General features: G+C 46.5%; 1 long non-coding RNA gene across 1 annotated transcript in view; it reads right to left on the reverse strand.

Annotated features, from left to right (window-relative positions):
* Window positions 1-2,155, reverse strand: part of LOC309516450 — a 94,195-nt gene extending 92,040 nt beyond the window's left edge. Inside the window, exon 1 of the long non-coding RNA XR_014212934.1 lies at window positions 2,114-2,155. This is a non-coding gene — a long non-coding RNA (uncharacterized lncRNA). The remainder of the gene's footprint in view (window positions 1-2,113) is intronic.
* Window positions 2,156-21,805: the final 19,650 nt, after the last annotated feature.

A 21,805-nucleotide genomic window follows, 5' to 3' on the forward strand; every position in this document is an offset into this window, starting at 1 on the left:
CTGACTCTGGGGGTGCAGTGCTCATCTCGCTTTATTGGCCGAGGGAGCCAGCGTACAGCTTCCGGGTCATGTGGCCAGCATGACTAAGCCGCTTCTGGAGAACCAGAGCAGCGCACGGAAACGCCGTTTACCTTCCCGCCGGAACAGTACCTATTTATCTACTTGCACTTTGATGTGCTTTCGAACTGTTAGGTTGGCAGGAGGAGACCAAGCAATGGGAGCTCACCCCATCGCAGGGATTTGAACCGCCGACCTTCTGATCAGCAAGTCCTAGGCTCTGTGGTTTAACCCACAGCACCACCCGTGTCCCTATTATGTGTCTAATTTAGCACTTTAAGCCCTGCTTCCACCTCAACCCCTATATCCCAAGTTTGTCCAGAATTAGGGATCCTGGATAAGGGAGGGGATGAACTGCAGAGTATTTCTTTCTTTTCCTTGCCTGTATTCAGCATGCATTTCCATCCCATCTCCCCCACGGCTCCTGCCAAGCCTGCACATGTGCAAAACATTGGTCTCGACCCCCATCTTGGCTGGTAGCTGTGACCTGTAAATGACATTAGCCTGGACAAGTCTGAACAAGTAATCAGAGGTTGCTAAGCAAACAATCAATCTACACCAAAGCCTAGGGAGAAGACCATCTATCTTACTTGATAACGGACAATGCAGTTATATCTCCATGACAAAAAAGGAACATCCATATTTTCACAATCCTAAGGCTTCCCGAGAGAGTTTAAACCAAAAACCAAAAACATGACAGTAGCACTTTTTAGTCTCTTATGTTGTCGTGGCAGAAAATGGTGTGGGGGGGGAATTCTTTTAGGGTGAGGACATTTTCGGAATGGGTGGGGAGAGTGGGGGGCCGGATGGATTGAAGCGCCACCATGGGTCAAAACAGCCTCTACTTTCTTACAGGAAGTTTCCACTTATGATGAGGCATGAATCACACATACACAATTTCCACAGATTGGGGTGCTCAGTTGAGGGGCGAAAGCTGCCATTAGATAAGGGGTCAGCAACCTTTTTCAGCCGTGGGCCAGTCCACCGCCCCTCAGACCATGTGGTGGGCCAGACTATATTTTTTTAAAAATACGAACAAATTCCTATGCCCCACAAATAGCCCAGAGATGCATTTTAAATAAAAGCACACATTCTACCCATGTAAAAACACCAGGCAGGCCCCACAAATAACCCAGAGATGCATTTTAAATAAAAGGGCACATTCTACTCATGTAAAAACATGCTGATTCCCGGACTGTCCGTGGGTCGGATTGAGAAGGCAATTGGGCCACATCCGGCCCCCAGGCCTTAGTTTGCCTACCCCTGCATTAGATCCATCAGGTCACAATACGTCGCTGCCATCAGACCAGCTACAAGGCAGGCACAGAATATTGCCTCTTCCAGCTGGGTGATTCTGTTCATTAGTAAGCTATTAACTAAAGCATCAGAGGTGGATCAAAGTTGGGTCCCATTTCTTTTTGGGAAACTGTTTTGTGGCATAGGAGGGACAATTGGCTCATCAGCCAAAGCTTGTCTGCGGCATCTGGTTGTCAGAAGAGCTATGGGCATCCATTCCCAAAATATTTGGCTATGCTCGAGTGATACAGGTTGGCATAAATACCTGCAAAACTGAGCAAGACTGAAAAGCAGAATAGCTTGCTCAAAATATAAATATCGAGTGTTTGTTTTTGTTTTACAAATAAATTTTAAATGTTTATTGCTCTTTTTCTTCCAAAGGAAGCAGAAATACAATGCACCACCACTCAGGTATAAAGCATAATTAAAATAAACACCCAGGGTGGTGTTCAACTAAATTTCACTGGGAGTAATTACAATGAAATTAATGACTATGACTACGTTAGGGCCATTCATTTCAGAAATTCTATTTTGAGTAAAACTTAGTTTAATGCTACCCATAATGAATGCCATTTCTATGACACACAAAAGAAGACAGGAAACTGCTTTACATCATCAGGACAAACCATTTGTCCAACTAGCCTGGGGTGTTGCTAAATGATTTGCGGCATAGGCCTATGCCACAAATTGCATACAATGTGCTGTGCATATGCAAATCTTGTATATGGATACACACACACACACACACACACACACACACATAAGGTAAAGGTAAAGGGACCCCTGACCATTAGGTCCAGTCATGGCTGACTCTGGCGAACCAGAGCAGCGCATGGAAACGCCGTTTACTTTCCCGCCAGAGCAGTACCTATCTACTTGCACTTTGATGTGCTTTCGAACTGCTAGGTTGGCAGGAGCAGGGACCGAGCAACGGGAGCTCACCCCATCGTGGGGATTCGAACCACCGACCTTCTGATTGGCAAGCCCGAGAGGCTCAGTGGTTTAACCCACAGCGCCATCCACGTCCCATACACACACATACACACTCACAAATTAGGCCACCCTGTTAGCCAGGAGCTGGGGACATAACAAATACTCCTGCTTGATGCATTTTTCTCTCAAACGAGGTTCAATCCAATTAGAAAACTTCTAACATCTGAGATCGCCATTGTGCGTGTGCAAATGACAACTTTGTGAAATGGAGTTCCAATGGGGTTTGCAGGGGTGGGGGAAAACAACAAAGAAAGCATGCACAATGGGTGAAGACATCCTCACCCTGCCTCTCTGATGTGAACAAAATTGTGCTTGAAGCACCATGACTTCACTGCCTCTCAAGCTGCTAATGTGAACATACTGGACAACCTTCTGAGTGCAAGGTCCACGTTCTGTACCACTGAACTATGTTCGCTTTTTGTTGTCTCCGGGAGACAAGATTCTTCTTACCGGCTGTTCAAGAAGAATTAGTGTTGAAGTTGCTAAATTGACCTGTTGATCATGTTTTCCAGCTGCACTGGTTCTCCCCACCCTCATCCCCAAAAAAATTAATTCAGCCTTGACAGCTGGGAGGAAGAGGGGCAGGAAGGGAAGGCGCAACAAAAGTCCTTCGCTGTCCCCATTTGCTAGATCCTCTATCTTAATGAGATCCCAGTTGTGAGCAGCAAAAATCAACAACTTTCATCTTTCTTTCTGGGAAGGCCCAGAGCAGCCCCAGCGGTACTGGCTGATAAGCACATTTGTACGGATGTCAGCGTGGGGAGCAAGAATAGGATATGCTTCAATTTGTCAGTGAGAAGGAAAACTATCACGGCTCAGTACTGGGGTTGGATAGTGATGTAAAGCACTAACACCACTGGGAATAAGAAGAGTTTGGATTTGATATCCCACTTTATCACCACCCGAAGGAGTCTCAAAGCGGCTAACATTCTCCTTTCCCTTCCTCCCCACAACAAACACTCTGTGAGGTGAGTGGGGCTGAGAGACTTCAGAGAAGTGTGACTGGCCCAAGGCCACCCAGCGGCTGCATGTGGAGGAGCGGAGACGCGAACCCGGTTCACCAGGTTATGAATCTACCTCTCTTAACCACTTTTAAGCAGGTAGAAAGCAAGTTTTGTTGGGATGAGGGCATGAGGTCATTTTTTGGGTGGCCCTCAGCGACGCGGGTGGCGCTGTGGGTAAAAGCCTCAGCGCCTAGGGCTTGCCGATCGAAAGGTCGGCGGTTCGAATCCCCGCGGCGGGGTGCGCTCCCGCTGCTCGGTCCCAGCGCCTGCCAACCTAGCAGTTCGAAAGCACCCCCGGGTGCAAGTAGATAAATAGGGACCGCTTACTGGCGGGAAGGTAAACGGCGTTTCCGTGTGCGGCTCTGGCTCACCAGAGCAGCGTTGTCACGCTGGCCACGTGACCCGGAAGTGTCTCCGGACAGCGCTGGCCCCCGGCCTCTTGAGTGAGATGGGCGCACAAACCCCAGAGTCTGTCAAGACTGGCCCGTTCGGGTAGGGGTACCTTTACCTTTTACAGCGACATTTGATGCCCTGCTACCAACCCACGCAGGGTATTCTGACAAGGTCCTAGAACCTTCCCAAAGCTGGGGGGAAACACTAACCAGGCTTCGGGGAGAAGCCTTATGCCTTGTTCCCAAAGCCCAACACCTTTCTTATCCGGCTTTGGGAAGGCAGCATGAGGGCTGGGTTGGGGGCATTGGAGGAGGAAGGGGGTGCGGTGGGGGCGGGCCACCCTGGGTGTCAGCACTGAGGGGGGTGACAAAATGCCGGGCGGCACTCACAGCAGGGCCTGCAGTGCCCTAAGCCACGTGTCACTCCTGGGAGTGACACAGTAGCTTAGACGCCCACAGGCTCCGTGCTGCCCCAAATGGTTGACCCACAGCTGTAGGATGGTTGAGTGGCAGGAGGCAGGCAGACTCCTCAGAGGCCCCACACAACGTCCTGTCCCAGCTCGCGCCATGGGCTGCAGGCCCCGCCCCTGGGTGCAGGGCACGTGCGCCGCCCCAGGCACCTGATCGGCTTGCTTGGGGGTGTCAAATTTTGGCCTCGCTCTACGCGACAAAGCAGTGTGCAGCCATGAGTCCTTGTCAAAGTGCTCTTGTGGCCCACTTGGTATGAAAAGTTGGGCTGCCCTGAGCTAAATAAAAAGCGGTGACTTTTTTGTTGTTGTTATTGTTGTTGTTTAATCGTTTAGTCGTGTCCGACTCTTCGTGACCCCATGGACCGGAGCACGCCAGGCACTCCTGTCTTCCACTGCCTCCCACAGTTTGGTCAGACTCATGCTGGTAGCTTCGAGAACACTGTCCAACCATCTCTTCCTCTGTCGTCCCCTTCTCTTTGTGCCCTCCGTCTTTCCCAACATCAGGGTCTTTTCCAATGAGTCTTCTCTTCTCATGAGGTGGCCAAAGTACTGGAGCCTCAGCTTCAGGATCTGTCCTTCCAGTGAGCACTCAGGGCTGATTTCCTTCAGAATGGAGAGGTTTGATCTTCTTGCAGTCCATGGGACTCTCAAGAGTCTCCTCCAGCACCATAATTCAAAAGCATCAATTCTTCGGCAGTCAGCCTTCTTTATGGTCCAGCTCTCACTTCCATACATCACTACTGGGAAAACCATAGCTTTAACTATACGGACAGAATCAGTGTGGTTAGAGTGGGAGACCAGGGATCAAATCCCTCACCTAGACATGAAGATCTCTGGTAAATGTAAAATTTTAAACCCCATCAATACAAAAAAAAAAAAAAAAGGGCAACTGAATATTCATTAAAACTTAACACACCACCAAGGAAGGTACACAATAAAGATAGATCCCTTTGTCAAGACTGACTCCAAGTTAATAGGGGCCCTGGAACCCAGCGTAAAGATGGGTTTCTTGGCTGTTCCCTTCTCAAAGCAGAAACCCATCTTTCTTGTCCCTAGAAATTACCACCAATGTGCTACTGAAAAAGGCACATGTTGTTAAGCTTTCACTATCTTTTGGAATACAAATGCCATTCAACTCTCATAATTTTCTCCTTTATATACCTGTAAACCAAGATTTACAGCATCTGACAGGTGGGCTGGAGTCCATGAAAATTTCTGCCATAACAAAATTGCTGGTCTTTAATGTGTCATAGGACTTTTTGTTATTTTTAATGGGAATGGAAGAATGGTTGGCACAGAAATTCGCTTTTGAGTACCAGAACTAAATTGAGCTCAATCCTTCTGCACAAAAACCCACTGCAAACCTTTTTACATTTCACTGGTATAATTTTGGACCAGAGACGGAGTCCTTTTTCCTTTCCTTTTCGACTTGCTATTCAAACAACATGTATTTCTTTCAAAACAATATTAACACAGTTCCTCCACATTTTCTTCTGAGATATTGAGTTCTGTAGCTCAATACTTTCAAAACGTACAGAACTTGCAAGAACAAATACTGAATTTAAGAGAGAGAGAGAGAGAGAGAGAGAGAGAGAGATCAATGGGACTTTTAAAATGCCCAGAATAACAAACTATCTCCAGTCTAGCACTGTAGTTATAAGAATCCCTCCTGAAAATTATTTCTTTTTTTGACAACAATGTAGGTACTGAAACTGAAGGAGCTAGAAACACTATGAATGAAAATACCGCCAGTTTTCTGAAGTTTTTTTAAAAAGAGGTGGTGGTAGAAAGTATAAGTCATTTTTTGAGAAAAATAACTCAATGTGACTTAAAAATATCAAGGAAGGAAATGCATCAAGTAGTTAGATGGGATAATAATAATAATAATAATAATAATAATAATAATAATAATAATAATAAATATTACAGACAATTATTTTTTAATCTGATTTCTTCCATGGGGGATGGGGATTGCTAAACAAGGCTTCTCAAATTATTTCTGCAAATCCAAGCGTTTAAAAAACCAGTGGCAACTGCAGTATTTCCACCCCCATTACACACAAAAAACAAGCAGATAGCAAGACACAGTTGTTTTTTTAAACCACCAGTTATTTGCCCGGCTTGAAAAAAGTGAAAAACAGCCGAGGGCTGTTTATCTCTATTCTTTTAGATCTTTCTGGCTCGAGCCCCCACCCCGCCAGCCTGGACAAAGGAGAGGCGTTTACAGCCCTGTAATTTACAACCTTGGGCAAATTTACAGGCAGGTGATGATGCTGGCACCTTGAGACTTTCAAGCAATTCCAGGTCCATTTTACAGGCAGCTGCATGGGAGCTGGAGGCACAGCGGTACTTGCTCACAGACCGTGGCCGCCTCACCCATGAGGCAATGGGAGGCGACCGCATCAGGCTCCAAAATTCACTGGCAGAGCAGATCCCAATCTCAATTTTTCTTGCCCCGCTCCCCTTGTTCCTGATGTAGATCTTCCCTGGCGCAGGGGGGGATACCATGTTAGGACTGTTGTAAACAAAAATTGCCCTTCTTCCCTTATGGGGTATCCAAGAGCCCATATAGAGTCCTTACATAGGTTCCCTATTGGTAGGAGAGAATAACAGAGGCCAACCAGAGAATATTGAGAAGCAAAGCAGCTAGTAAGCCTGATCTTTATGGATCTGTTGCAACAGGGTGCTCCCCTCACCCACAGGAGAGAGGAGGAACCCAGAAAAATGGTGCGCAAGGCCTTATAAAGACTTTTGAAATTGCCACCCTGTAGATCAAGACCACCCCCAGAAAATATCATACATACATCACAGAAGGGGTGTAACCTAAGACCACCCCTCAGGTACATCACACCTACATCACAGAAAAGGCGGTCTAAAACAGAAATTTGAATATTGTTTTTTTCCTGTCCTTGTTTATCTCCTGTCTGGCAGGTTACTTGATTGGATACCCTGCTTTCTTGATGGGATTACTTGGAGAGCCTGGCCAGTCTTTTGTAATGATAAATGCGGTACTTAGTTCCTGGGCCATGTCACAGGCTCACACCCTGTTCATATCTTAAATGTGCCCTTAAGATTTGTGAGGAAAGAGACAATGGGGAACCACTGACAGAATGTGGTTCAATCCCTTCATGCTCCCCCTCAAGCAAAAACGATTCCAATGCACACAACTGGCTGTAGTTGCTCCTTTTCATTCAGCCTTGACTTTGAATTCCCCATTCCTTCTCTCTTGGTTACCCTCTGACTTCTCCCACTGCTGAAATTTACATTGCAAATTCCTCATGGGCAGGGACCTGCCATTTCCCCTTATATTAGGAAAGTGTCCTTGCCGGAGGCCATATATGTCCCCCTTGCAGCACAAATAGGCACACAAATCTTCCAGAGTATGCACCTGTATTTTCATAGGGAGTACAGCTCCATCCAGAACAGGCCACCTGGCTTATGCCTGGACTTGGGAACCACCTCCATCTTGTTCGGGTCCAGTTTCAACTTCTTGGCTCTTGTCCAGCCCACCACTGCATCTGGGAAGTACACACCCATGGGCTGCCTCTTTGCATATGAACCTGCCCTCACCTTTAAAACTAGTAGGGATGGAAGTTAGATAAACTGTTCTCGCAGTTACTCATTTCTTAAATTCACATTTCTACTGCAATTTGATTTTTTTTAAAAAAATCTTCAGCATTTCACTGCAAATTTCTCTAATTAACCCATTCTTGTTTTGACCATTGCTGTTTTAATTAGTAGTATGTTGTGCTTTTAAATTTTTTAACAGCCCTGTGATCCTTAGATGGCGATATAGAAATTTAATTATATATATAATTTTTTTGCTGGTTGTATTTTCACTAATATGGGTGTTTTATGCACACTTTCCCTTGATATACAAAATTCAGGTACATGTGAATTTTAAAGGATGTTTGGTTCTTACATTTTTGACAACATTGCATTGAGCAAGAGTTATTCCACATTTTCTAGCACATCTTCCTGTCACTTTTCCTTATCACAAAAAGTCTGATCTTTCGGGAAAGTGGGTTTGTCATGCAAAAGCTCCAAATCAATGTAATTGTGCAACCTGAGTTTGTCAGTATATGATTGAATCTCACCCCAAATAGGGACAGTCTCTTATCTGTTTGGCACCAGCTGTAGAACCATTTATCTGCCTAGGTTTAATGTGACAGACAGCTTTATCTGTCTTGCTAGGGGTTCCTTTGTTGCAGTCTTCTGCTGCTGCATTGTGTCAATATATACCGCCAGGTAAAGTACATTGCAATCATCATATCTGGATGCAATCGAGGTATGTGAGACAGTGGTTAGATCTGTCTTCTCTAGGAAAAAAAGCACGGCTGGCACACCAGCCAATACTGTGTGAAGGCACTCTGGGTAATTTTCACATCTAAATACCCAGAAGCAATCAATGCAACCGTGTGCAGAGAAGCTTTTCCACTTATCCTTGGATTTCCTGAGAGACCTAGGTAGCCAGGCTGCAGCAAAAAACAGCAAAGTTCTGAGGCTTCTTAAAGGCTAATGAATTAAGACTAACTGGTGAAGTGGGTGGAAGTCCACAAAGTTTGTGGCACAATAAAATTGGCTAGTCTTTAAGTTGCCATGTGATTCTTTGTTGTTTGGTTCCTGGATTATCTCTCCTCCTGGATTCAGTCATCTCCCTAAACGCCCTTGGCCCAGTATACCTGAAGGAGCGTCTCCACCCCCATCGTTCTGCCTGGACATGCTAGCCATCCCCACTCGCCCCTTAAATTGTCAGAAAACCAAACAACATGGTCTCCGGCAAATGGAAACGAAAGAGAGCATTTAGGAGGGATCATGTCAACAACCTGGATCATTTCCCCCGTTCCAAAGATGGAGCAGGGCTTTGAAAGGACTGCCATACGGAGCAACAGGAAAACCCAGCAGAACAGTCAGAACTCCAGATCCATCAGATTATGTGGGCCCTCCACCGCTGCAGAGTTAAGGAACCCGAGTGAATCTCAACCCCAGCAGTTAGACGTTGTCCATGATAAAGGAGCCATTTCAAACTCACCACAACCAGACGATTGGTTGGTATCCATCTGCCTCAGGAGACAAAGGAGGAGAGCGCCTTTGGGGGTGAAGTTAAAACATTGGAAAGTTATAGCGCCTGCTGCGGCTGTATGGGACCAGTATGGGAAAGATGTTTTGTTGCGGCTGGGGCAGATGAAGGTATCCAGTTATGCTCCTGCAGATACGCCATGGTGTTTCTTCCTTCTACACTCCTTCCAACGGTCATTCCTCTTCTGGTCACTGCTGTGGATACATGACCTGACTGTCTCTGGGCACTGTCAAGGGATTCCTTGACATGGATCCTGAGAGTATACTTATTCAGGATGGAATCCTGGTCTTGTCACTTTTTTATTATGTACTTATTTACATTGCTGGTAGGCCACGCTTCATGCAACAGGAAGTTCTCAGGTTCTCTACTGGCCATCAACATGGAGTTTAGCAGAAACATTCTAATACTTGGAGAGCTGTTGCCAAGACAACCAGGAGACTGTTGGCTGGGAGAAGAACTGGAAGGGAGAAGAGATTCAAAAAGACTGTTCTCTGTTCCGTATGCTGGTGGCATACTTCTCCCATCGTATGTCCCCCTGCAAGCCACGTTAAGAGGGTACTGACCACAACTCAACAGACATACTCCGGCCCTCACCTCAAACAGCAGCAATGGCAATACCAGATCCTCCAAGGGCCCCTATTTTCCAGTCCCAGAGTTACAGAAGCTGTCACGGTTTGTGATTTATTATAGGAATTCTAAGGTCTCAAATAGAGAATGAATGCCAATAACTGCACAAGGTAAACACACATACATAAGTATAGGTAAAGGGTAAAGGACCTCTGGACGGTTAAGTCCAGTCAATGGCGACTACAGTGGTACCTTGGGCTAAGAACTTATTTCGTTCTGGAGGTCCGTTCTTAACCTGAAACTGTTCTTAACCTGAGGTACCACTTTAGCTAATGGGGCCTCCTGCTGCCGCCACGCCACCGGCGTGCGATTTCTGTTCTCATCCTGAAGCAAAGTTCTTAACCCAAGGTACTATTTCTGGGTGAGCGGAGTCTGTAACCTGAAGCGTGTGTAACCCGAGGTACCACTGTATGGGGTTGTGGCGCTCATCTCGCTTTCAGGCCAAGGGAGCAGGTGTTTGTCCACAGACAGCTTTCCAGGTCATGTAGCCAGCATGACTAAACTGCTACTGGCGCACGGAGGACCGTGATGAGTGCCAGAGCACACTGAAACACCGTTTACCTTCCTGCTGCAGTGATACCTATTTATCTACTTGCACTGGTGTGCTTTCGAACTGCTAGGTTGGCAGGAGCTAGGACAGAGCAACGGGAGCTCACCCCGTCACAGGGATTCAAACTGCCAACCTTCTGATCGGCAAGCCCAAGAGGCTCAGTGGTTAGACCACAGCGCCACCCGCGTCCCTATACATGTATACAAACCACATGTCTAAAATAGTACAGGAGAGCAATCGAAACGCCATCTTGGCTCTTCTAAACACTCTCAATATTTCCTCTGCCTCCTTCATCCCCCTTACCTGAGAACAGGTAGGCAGAAACCAATCAGGGGAAGTTCCTAAAGGGATTCTTCTCCTATGAGCCTCCTTTGTATTCATTGTCATTCTTTGTTCAGATGCTCTGCACTGAGGGATCCTGATTGTCTTATCAAATGCGAATGATTTGTGTAAACTGTGTCCGGAACTATGTAAAACTTGTTAAATCCTCAGGAATATCATTCCTTAGCCTGCCTGAGCCACATTAACCCCACCTTATGTGTGATGTAATTTCTGACTTTTTGTAGAGTGGATGTCCTCCTCCTCCACATCAATAATAATAATAATAAATAATAAATTTTATTTATATCCCGCCCTCCCCAGCTGAGCCGGGCTCAGGGCGGCTAACAAAATGCAAAGAGATGTTTCTTCTTGGTTCTGGGTCTCTCTTACCTCCCTTCTAGGAGGGGAGGGAATTTGGTTTCAACAGAAAAATAAAAATCTGCCTTGCTTTCACTGGATCCTGCCTCCATCCATTCATCTCTGACCCCTCATGAACTTGAGGACTCAGTCCTTTGGGGAGCTGGGCAGCAAAAGCCAACCACCCCTATTTTTCTGTATCAGATTTGATCCTGGAATGCCCTGCTTTTCCTTAGGACACCCCTATTTTCATCAGAGAAATGTTGGAGGGTATGGAATGGGATGTCCCTATTTTAATCGGAGAAATGTTGGAGGGTGTGCAATCCTCTGCAAAACATACAGAACAGCAAAGAGGAAGGTAGCCCCCCCCCACCAGGCAATTAAAAATGAGTATAATAATAGAACTATAATAACAGACCAGCTGAGACAAGAAAGCTAAGCTGCTCAAATTCAGCTCCAGAATGACTACCAAGCCCACGAGAGAAATAATGTTGCCCTACATTACAGGGCACATGGATTACCAAGATGAAGCGCTTTGAACACTAATAAAACATGTTATATGAGTGCTACATATTAGTATGTGCATGTTCACGGTGCAGGGCAAAATTTGTACTTTTATCTGCTCTGCAGGGACATTTTCACCGCACACACCGAGCCCCCTTTTCCTTGTTAGGGAGTAGCAGCCGAGATGACAGCTGGCGACCCCCCCCCAAAAAAGCCTCCCCTTCCCAAATGCCCCAGATTGATGCGCTTTAATTGATCCTTGCCACACAGCAGGGACCCTGATGCAAATTGCATTCATCAACAAATTGCAGCAATTAAAAGAGGGGTGGGGGATACAGATGCGAGTGAGTTATGATCAAATGGCAGCCGTTTAGCGATAATTAGACCAGGGGGGTGGGGAGCGAGGGGCGGGGAGGAATGAGTCTATTAAAATAATACTCTTTCTGCTCCAGTATAATTTGGAGCAGGGCTCAGCCCGGGAAATCTGCCTTGGGTGTCAGCATCAGACCTTGTTCGCTGAACAAGGGAGCGGTTATACGGCTTTATTTTTATATTCTTTGTGATATTGTTAACGTATTAGATTTTAATGTTAGCTCCCTTGGGCATTTTGATTTATGATAAGGTACGCTATAAACATAAGGGGGGGGGGGGAAAGCCGCACATAAACCAAGTTAAGTAATACTGGACAAGAGGGCCTCTGAGCATGCGTGACGGCCTGCAGAGTCTCACCTCAGAAAGGGCTTAGCTTTCGTTTTCAGCGCCAGTCTGAGCTCTAGTCTGGAACAATGCGAAATAATTATAATGAGAACCAGAGTGACTCTGTGCATCATGTGCAAAGGGGCTCTTTGCTACTGAGAAACTATAACAGGCCCAACACATACATCTGGGAGTAGGGCAAAAAGTTTCCAGGTCACAATATTTTACTCTCCAATATATATTTTAGTCCCTGCACTTTTCTTTTTCAGATACAAGAGGCTCCTCCAGAAGTTTGTATTCCTTATTTGTGCCCATTCTTGTGTTGGGCCTGTGGTCTGTGACCACACTTTCAATACCGTTTGAACCTGCCAATGTTTCAGGCTGCTTTGCGTCCAATCAGTGTGTGCCCCATAGCTTTCCTGATGAAATCCGGTAACTTCTCACAAAGGGGACTGCTGGCTGTCCTGCTTTTGTGGCTCAAGTGTCCAAACGGTAGCAATGTGGTGTCATTCACAAAGCGATTGTGGCATCATCTGATGAGTGGATGGTCCAGTATAAAGGTTTAAAAAAAGGTAAAGGACCCCTGGACGGTTACGTCCAGTCAAAAGCGACTCTGGGGTTGCGGCGCTCATCTCACCTTCAGGCTGAGGGAGCCAGCATTGTCCACAGACAGCTTTCTGGGTCATGTGGCCAGCAAGACTAAACCGCTTCTGGCACAACAGGACACCGTGATGGAAACCAGAGCGCACAGAAACGACATTTACCTTCCTGCTGGAGCGGTACCTATTTATCTACTTGCACTGGCGTGCTTTCAAACTGCTAGGTTGGCAGGAGCTGGGATAGAGCAACGGGAGCTCACTCTGTCGCACAAATTCGAACCACTAACCTTCTGATAAGCAAGCCCAAGAGGCTCAGTGGTTTGGACCACAGCGCCACCCGCGTCTCTGGCTCACTGTTATAGCATCAAGGACACGTTGCAGAATACAGTCATACCTCGGGTTACAGACACTTCAGTTTGCGTTTTTTTAGGTTACGGACCCGCCGAAACCCGGAAGTACTAGAACGGGTTACCTCTGGGTTTTGGGGGGCGCGCATGCGCAGAAGCGCTAAATTGCGCTTTGCACATGTGCAGAAGTGCCGAATCGCATCCCGCGTGTGCACAGATGCACCGCTGCAGGTTGCGAACATGCATCCCGCATGGATCATGTTCTCAACCTGAGCGTCCACTGTAATACAGCTACAAATAACAAGAAAAACCAAAACACTCTGGAGGATCTCTATGTTCTTATGTCTATAGTTTTGACAGAGAGAGGGTGCTGCAAAGAGATTGTGTGGACAGATTGCAAGGCTGGGGTTGCCCCCAGACCCACGACAGCAGCTGTCAAGAGTGCCTTGCTCCACTCCTTCCCCACAAGACCCCTTGTGACCCAGGCAGAGTTGGAAGAAACACAGAAGGAGCAGAGATCTTTGTTTCTGCCCTGTGAGATTAGCTATTAGATGCGCCACCTCGCCAGACAGACAGCTGGGAAGGCATAAGAAGTGGGGGTGAGAGGTGGGGTTGGGGAGGGGGCAGGCAAAGGGCTACTATGGCTGATTCCCGGCTGAAAGCAAGTGACGCTTCTAACTGAATCCTCCCAAGGAATTGCTGAGCAGGCCGGTGGGCCCCTCGGCCAATTGTGCACCTGCAGCCTGCATGGGAGAAAGCCGGGGTATTTTGTTAGAGATAGAGATAGATAATTTATTGGGGGTATAATCCCAGAAAGAAAACAAACAGTTAAAACAATGTACAACAATAAATTTAAAATTTATAAATGTGATAAGCATATAAACACTTAAAACATTAAGTTTTTTTTAATAAGCTACCGCATAGATATGACCCAGAGTCACCCATGGAATCAAGTTTGGGGATTTTCTTCACAAACTACCGGTAGTTTGAGTCGGGGGATGGTCTGCGCCTACAGATCTGTACACAGAATCTGGAGACCATCCGGGTCCTCTTAGGATCTTTGCCTAACAGGAAAAGGTCATTTTTTTGCTTTTCCGGGAGGTCAGCGAGCCTCACCAGTGGGGGAATCCATGGTCTTACTACGTGCCTCTTCATAAAAGGGACATCTAAAGAACAACTGCTCTGAGCTTCCTATCTCCCTCAATGAACAGGTGCAGAGTCTCTGAGCGTATGGGACTTTTTAAAAGGCTCCTTCCAGGACCGGCGAGGGCAGAGCCAAGCTTCTGGCGAGTGTAAAAGCCCTTCTAGCATTTTTGGATACGAGAAAGAAGAGATATGCTGCCGGTGCAGCTATATATCTCTTGATTTCTCCAATTTTATAGTCGGGGCACCTTGAGCAGTCCTGTTGTCTCTCGGTGTCTATGATTCTTTGCCTGACCGTAGCTTTTGCCTGGCCCAACCCCAGACTTAGAAGGGCTTGAGGGGCAAAACTTAGTTTCTGAAGGGTCTGCAGGACTGCTGTCTGCCAGCCTGACTGAAACTGGTTGCAGAGGAGCAGTGGGGCTATTCCTCGGGGGAGCAGATGCAATGTCAGCCATTTGTAAATTGATGTTAGGCAGATATAAGCCTCCACTATCATCATCCCCATTTCTAGTCTAACCCATGCGTTTGAAACACATCTGGGGACTTGTAGGAGAGTTGTGTACAGTAAGAAACACTACCAAAGCAAGGATATATAAATCACAGGAAAATAAAACAGTGCAGTGTAAACGGTGCAAAGCTAAGTGTGCGTATTTATGCAGGGGGTACTTTGTTTGGTGCTATTAAGTTAACGGGCTTTAATCGGAACTTCCCTGCCAGTGTATAATAGGTGCTGCCCTATCTGGTGTTAAAGGCACAGCTGCAGCAATGCTAACTCTTTAATGTTAGTGGTCCTATAGTCCAGTGTTTCCCAACCTTTTTTGGGCAAAGGCACACTTGTTTCATGAAAAAAATCTCAAGGCACACCACCATGCCAGATGGGGAAAGGTCACTTTTTACTTATGTAAAAAAAATAAAAAAATAGTAACAGCATAGAAGGAAATGGTTATCTATTTGATGTCTGATGGGAGGGCATTCCACAGGGCGGGCGCCACTACCGAGAAGGCCCTCTGCCTCCCCTTCTGTTTATACACAAAGACCCCCATCTTCTTCCCCCTTCCCCTTCCTCCATCCCTCGCTTTTTTTCCTCTCTTTCCTTTCTTTAAAAAAATATTTCTTTTTTCCCTCTCTTTCCTTTCTTTAAAAAAATATTTTCTCTTCCCCTTTTTTTCCACCCTTTCTTTTTTCTCTTTCTCCCCCCCTCCCCGCCCTCCTGCCTTCCTGGGTTAAAGGATTTGAGCAATGGGTCTGGAGGTGGAGTTCGTCGGAGGATTAGCCCGACTCGCCCGCCTCCCTCCCACGGCACACCAGGCAACTTCCGGTGGCACACTAGTGTGCCGCGGAACACCGGTTGGGAAACACTGCTATAGTCCAATGTGGTAAGCCAGAGCTGATGCGTTAAGGCAGGGGTCAGCAACCTTTTTCAGCCATGGGCCAGTCCACCGTCCCTCAGACCATGTGGTGGGCCAGACTATAGATTTTTTTTTGGGGGGGGGAAATGAACGAATTCCTATGCCCCACACAACCCAGAGATGCATTTTAAAGGACACATTCTATTCATGTAAAAACACGCTGATTCCCGGACCGTCCACGGGCCGGATTGAGAAGGCAATTGGGCTGCATCCGGCCCACGGACCTTAGGTTGCCTACTCCTGCGTTAAGGCAACCTTGTATTGCTCATTCTTGTGAAAAGGGCTCTAGCCTACTGCTGCCAAGTCCTCCCATAACAGGACTGTGGCCGGAATAAGGTGTTCCTCTGCAAATCCCCCCAAGATTGACCGTGGTTGGTTTTTTCACTCTACATCAAGAAAAAGGCATATTTTATTACCGGAATAAATTATGCAAATATGTCCCTCTTTACTGATTTTGCATAATTTATTCTTCTTCTGCTAGCTCAGGGCTGTGAGGAGGCTTAAGGAAATACGCTCAACAATGAAATCCAACTCCCACTGGAAGGGGGATTTCCCTTTGGCGTCTGGCCCGGCCTGTGAGGAGTTTCACACCCATCTCCCAGGCAGGAAGCATTTGCAAATGAAAGCTGGCTTTTCCCCAGGATGCGACACCTTGCTTCTGATAATAAAAGTTCCCCCTGTGAGGAGGTGCCTCAAGCACACAGTCCCTTCCCGAAAGGCGGCTTCATGCATTCTGGCCAGACTTTTGCAACCTTGCCACGGACGACCATATTTTCAGAGTTTCCACTCACAAGAGCTGGAAAGTCCTCGTGCCAAGGAGTGTTTTTCAAAGAGCAACCTGCCAAGTCTGCGTTCCGTGCCAAACAACTGCTGCTTGTTTGCTCCAAGCAAGATATTCAATTTGCCTCTTCAGGCTTTCTTGTCTGCGTCTGATTGGCATGCCCATTTCAGTGCGCAGCAGGCAGAGCAAGGGCTTGTTTCACAACAACAGGTTGGCACCCCGGGAAGTTGTCTTGAACCAGCCAGGGCAGGCCGCAGTCTCTGAGGAGGCAAGATGTCTGACGCACATTTCCCGTTGCACTCTGGGTCCACTTGGCTTCGGTGCAACGGAGATGGGGCCACAACGTCAATTTGAGGGGTTTAGAGAGCGCTCCTGCGTTAGGGGAGGAAACTTGTGGGGCAAATGAACTACCACGTTAAAAGGGAGGGGGCAGTTGTGTGTCTTGTACAGTGGTACCTTGGGTTACAGATGCTTCAGGTTACAGATGTTTCAGGTTACAGACTCTGCTAACTCAGAAATAGTACAGTGGTACCTCGGGTTAAGAACTTACCGGTATTTCATTCTGGAGGTCCGTTCTTAACCTGAGACTGTTCTTAACCTGAGGTACCACTTTGGCTTATGGGGCCTCCTGCTGCTGCTGCACTGCCACTGCGCGATTTCTGTTCTCATCCTGAAGCAAAGTTCTTAACCCGAGGTACTATTTCTGCAATCTTTTTTGGCCGTGGCCCGGTCCACCGTCCCTCAGACCATGTGGTGGGCCAGACTATATTTGTGGGGGGAAATTAACAAATTCCTATGCCCCACACATAACCCAGAGATGCATTTTAAATAAAAGGACACATTCTACTCATGTAAAAATACATTGATTCCCGGACCGTCCATGGGCCAGATTTAGAAGGCGATTGGGCTGGATTCGGCCCCCAGGCCTTAGGTTGCCTACCCATGAGCGAAGGTCATCTGAAAGAAAACTCCGAACAGCCTGATCAAGCTGCTATTCTTGGGTTTCTTTCAGGGAAGACAGTTAAGCCAGTTTCCAATCTGTGCATCCTCAAAAATTCCCCTTTATCTTCTCTCAAATAATCACCGGCTGCAATGTTATAATGATCAAAGGAGTGGCAGCATGAAGGCTTGCAAACTTTCTTCCTTCATTTTCCGCTCTGGGGGAAACCCGCGGCAGCTGGAGTGAAAACAAAAGCTTTCCTGGAAATGAACCCTGAGCAGGAAGACTGGCGTTACGACAACCCCAAAAACTCCTCCAGCGAGAGGGGAACCCAGTTAATTAATAAGAGGCTATTAATTATGGGAAGCTCTGCTTCAGCGAGGAAGGAACAGGTTTCTGTTGTGCCGCAGAACAGATAAGGCCCTTGGCATTGCAATAACATTGCTGGAACGAGTGTGTGCACATGTGTGCATGTGTTTTCGGTTTTGAAATCTGGACTCATTGCGTGTTCAGACCCAACCCCCCCCAAATAAATTCACACATGACTCAAATTTTTGTTTGGTTTTTGGCAGAATTTAGGCCACAACTTTATTGATTACAGAATGTGACTTCATAGGCTCTGGTTCGACTAGCTCTGGGTAGCGCTGGCCCAGGGTTCTAGCATAGGACAGCCAAGGGTGGGCACCTGGATAAGCGGAAAGCCGGGCACGGGCTATCTCTACCACCCAAATGTCCCCCTGGACTCAGGCATGGGCACAACCCCCTCTCAGGGGTTGACCAAACCATCGAGTCCCTGGATTCCTTTAATGGAATACCCTTCACATAAAAATAATTATAATTAATAATAATAATAATTTTTTATTTACATCCCGCCCACCCCAGCCGAAGCCGGGCTCAGAGCGGCTAACAACAGTAAAAGTAATACAGCATTCTAAAATCAATTCATTCTAAAATCAATTCAAAATCAAATTAATGCCCCAGTCAAGCTGGCTAAGATATATCATCTGTCTGATAATAAATGTTGGAAATGTAAGGAGGCTGAAGGGACATTCTTTCACCTCTGGTGGACTTGTCCAAAAGTGAAGGCCTTCTGGGAAATGATCTATAATGAGTTAAAAAAGGTGTTTAAGTACACCTTCCCTAAGAAACCAGAGGCCTTCCTTCTGGGCATTGTCGGCCAGAAGGTGTTAAAGAAGGACAGAACCTTTTTTATGTATGCAACTACAGCGGCAAGAATTCTCATCGCAAAACACTGGAAGACACAAGATTTACCCACACTGGAAGAGTGGCAGACGCAATTGATGGACTATATGGAACTGGCCGAAATGACTGGCAGGATCCGAGATTTGGGAGAGGAAGCAATGGAGGAGGACTGGAAAAAAATTAAAGACTATTTACAAAAATTTTATAAGTTATATGAATGTTAAGAAGTCGCATGATTTGGAAAGGTTAGCTCCAGCAATAAAATTTGATGGTATGGGAAATTAAGTTATATTAATGAAAGAACTAATGTTTAAAATAACATTACATTTGGCTTTAGAGTAAATTGATAATAAGTATTTTAAACTCAAAACATAATTATTTGAAGGAACAAAAGAATGCACGAAACAAGGTTATAATTTGCTGATATTTTTATTGTTAAGAATGCACGGTGAGGGAGATGTGGGGAAGTCCGGTTGGTTATGTAAAAATGTTTTAAAAGGATGATTTTCTTTCTTCTTTCTCTTTTCTTTTCTGTTATTTCTTTGTATATCTGATTTTGTATTTTTATCTGGAAAAAATGCAATAAAAATATTTTTTTAAAAAACAAAATCAAATTAATGGCAACCATTGGGCTAGAGGTCTATGAGGATTACCTGGCCAAAGGCCTGGTGGAACAGCTCTGTCTTGCAGGCCCTGCGGAAAGATGTCAAGTCCCGCAGGGCCCTAGTCTCTTGTGGCCCGGGACCTCCAAGATGTTTTTGTTTGAAGACCGTAAGGTCCTCCGTGGGACATACCAGGAGAGGCGGTCCCGTAGATATGAGGGTCCTAAGCCGTATAAGGCTTTAAAGGTTAAAACCAGCACCTTAAACCTGATCCTGTACTCCACCGGGAGCCAGTGCAGCTGGTATAGCACTGGGTGAATGTGATCCCGCATAGGGACGGCAAGATGGCTCCCCCATCCCTACCACCTGAACCAGAGCCTATCCGCAACCTTACAAGTTGTGATTATTTGCTACGCGGCAGGCGAAACCCAAATGGCAACAGCCAATCAGCCAAGTGGGTAAAATTCCTGCCGTGCCCCTGTCCCAAAGACACACGACGGCATAGCAAGGTCAAGCGCAAAGCCCTAAAAATAGGGAGAGGTGGGCGGGTGTTCCAAATGCACGCGCCGAAAGAGGAAGCTCTGGGTCACGTGCGTGGGCTTAAATAGGTCCCTGGCCACAGGGAGGTTAGGCTGGCCTCAACCAGAGCCAGGGCTTTTTCGGCCGTGGCCCCGATCTGGTCGAACGCTCTGTCACAAGAGACTAGGGCCCTGCAGGAGTTGACATCTTTCCACAGGGCCTGCAAGACAGAGCTGTTCCACCTGGCCTTTGGCCAAGGCACAGTCTGACCCCCTCCTTTGGTAATCCTCGAACTGTTTGGACTGCGTCCCATTGGCCAGATTGCACCCAGCTTCAAGGGACCTACCAATCGGGTGTTGTGGCTGACCAACAGAACCCACCCACAACACAGTGTGTTGGTTATCCGGGTCTCACCGCAATATGTGCCCTCTTTAAGGGAGGACCTGATTTCCAGCACGCATCCCCTGAACCCTAGCACCTTCCCCCCCCCCACAGACTGCTTTAAATATTTCCCAGCCCAGAGCACTCGAGGCAAGCGAGGAGCAGAATAAACTTCCTCCCTCTGAGTCAGAGTATTGGCTCACCCTGCTCAGTTTTATAGAGCATCTACTTTGTGTGCAAAACTCTGCGAGCTCCACCACCAGCTAAAATTTTGAGGAGCTGATTCCAGTCAGGTGGAAAATTCTGAGCTAGGTCAACTGTTGGTCTGACTTAGCGTAAGGCAGTTTCCTATGTTCTCCTAGAATCTAGAACCAATCTAGATTGCAAGCAGCATGTTGGGGGGAAAGCAGGAACAATTCTGGTTTGTGAAAAACTACATTTTTGTGCTACAAATGAGTAACTGTGTGCACTGCTACTAAGCATGTGTGTTTTTACAAATAGCAGCTGGGAGGGGGGGAAGCAGACCAGGATTGGGACCATGGTGCATGTGTAAGGTTTTTTTAAATTAAAAAAAATATTTCCTCCTCTTCTGTGGTCCTGATGAAAGTGTGTGTGTATGTGTGTGTATCACAGACATTACAAACACCAGAATGCCTATATTACGCAAATCCAGTTGAAGAAACACGTAAATGTAATAGGCTGTATGATAACAACTGCAAAGTTATTTACTAGAAACTACTTCTCAAAATTAGATACAGCTTCTTATAGTGTCAAAATCAACATCATGACATAATATATTAAAATGGAGCTTATTCAGTTGACCACCAAGTCCAGTATGTACAAAATACAAATCCTATTTTGTCAGTGCCGTAATACGTTCATTTCTAAATTCCTCATCTTCTATTGTATTTTTCTGTCTAACTTATTCCTTAGAATAATTTATATCATGCACATAGCTGCTGTTTCTCTGAGACGAAAGCTTCCGTTGTGCCAAGCAGTCAGTGGCTACGTTCAGACCGCTACTAATTCTGCCTCCGTTTCACCCCAGAGCAGGAGTTTGGTTGGTCTGCTCTTGTGGCTTGATGTTGCCGCGCGGAAAGAAGGAGGTGAAGCTTTTTGCAGCAGGGAGCTTGACATCATCGCCTGTGCGTCAGGCTTCTGTCAAAGGCACTGGCTGGCAGAGCGACCTGTTGAGAAGCTGGCAAGCCTAACAAGCACACCCTGAGCCCGGGCTTAGCCACACTTCACCTTTTCCCTGCTCTTTCCATACACAGGTTTTGGGCTCTAAAGCACTCTTTATCTTTTGCCCTGGAGCTTTCCCTACAAAACCCCTCTCTTTGAAAGTGCAACAAATGGCAGTTCAGGGTTTTTTTTGTAGATTGACATTTGCTCCGGTTCAGCTTTAAATACAGTGGTACCTCAGGTTAAGTACTTAATTCATTCTGGTGGTCCGTTCTTAACCTGAAACTGTTCTTAACCTGAAGCACCACTTTAGCTAATGGGGCCTCCCGCTGCCGCCGTGCCGCCGCTGCAC

This window comes from Podarcis vaucheri (genome assembly GCF_965113315.1).
Source record: "Podarcis vaucheri genome assembly, chromosome: 13".
NCBI lineage: Eukaryota > Metazoa > Chordata > Lepidosauria > Squamata > Lacertidae > Podarcis > Podarcis vaucheri.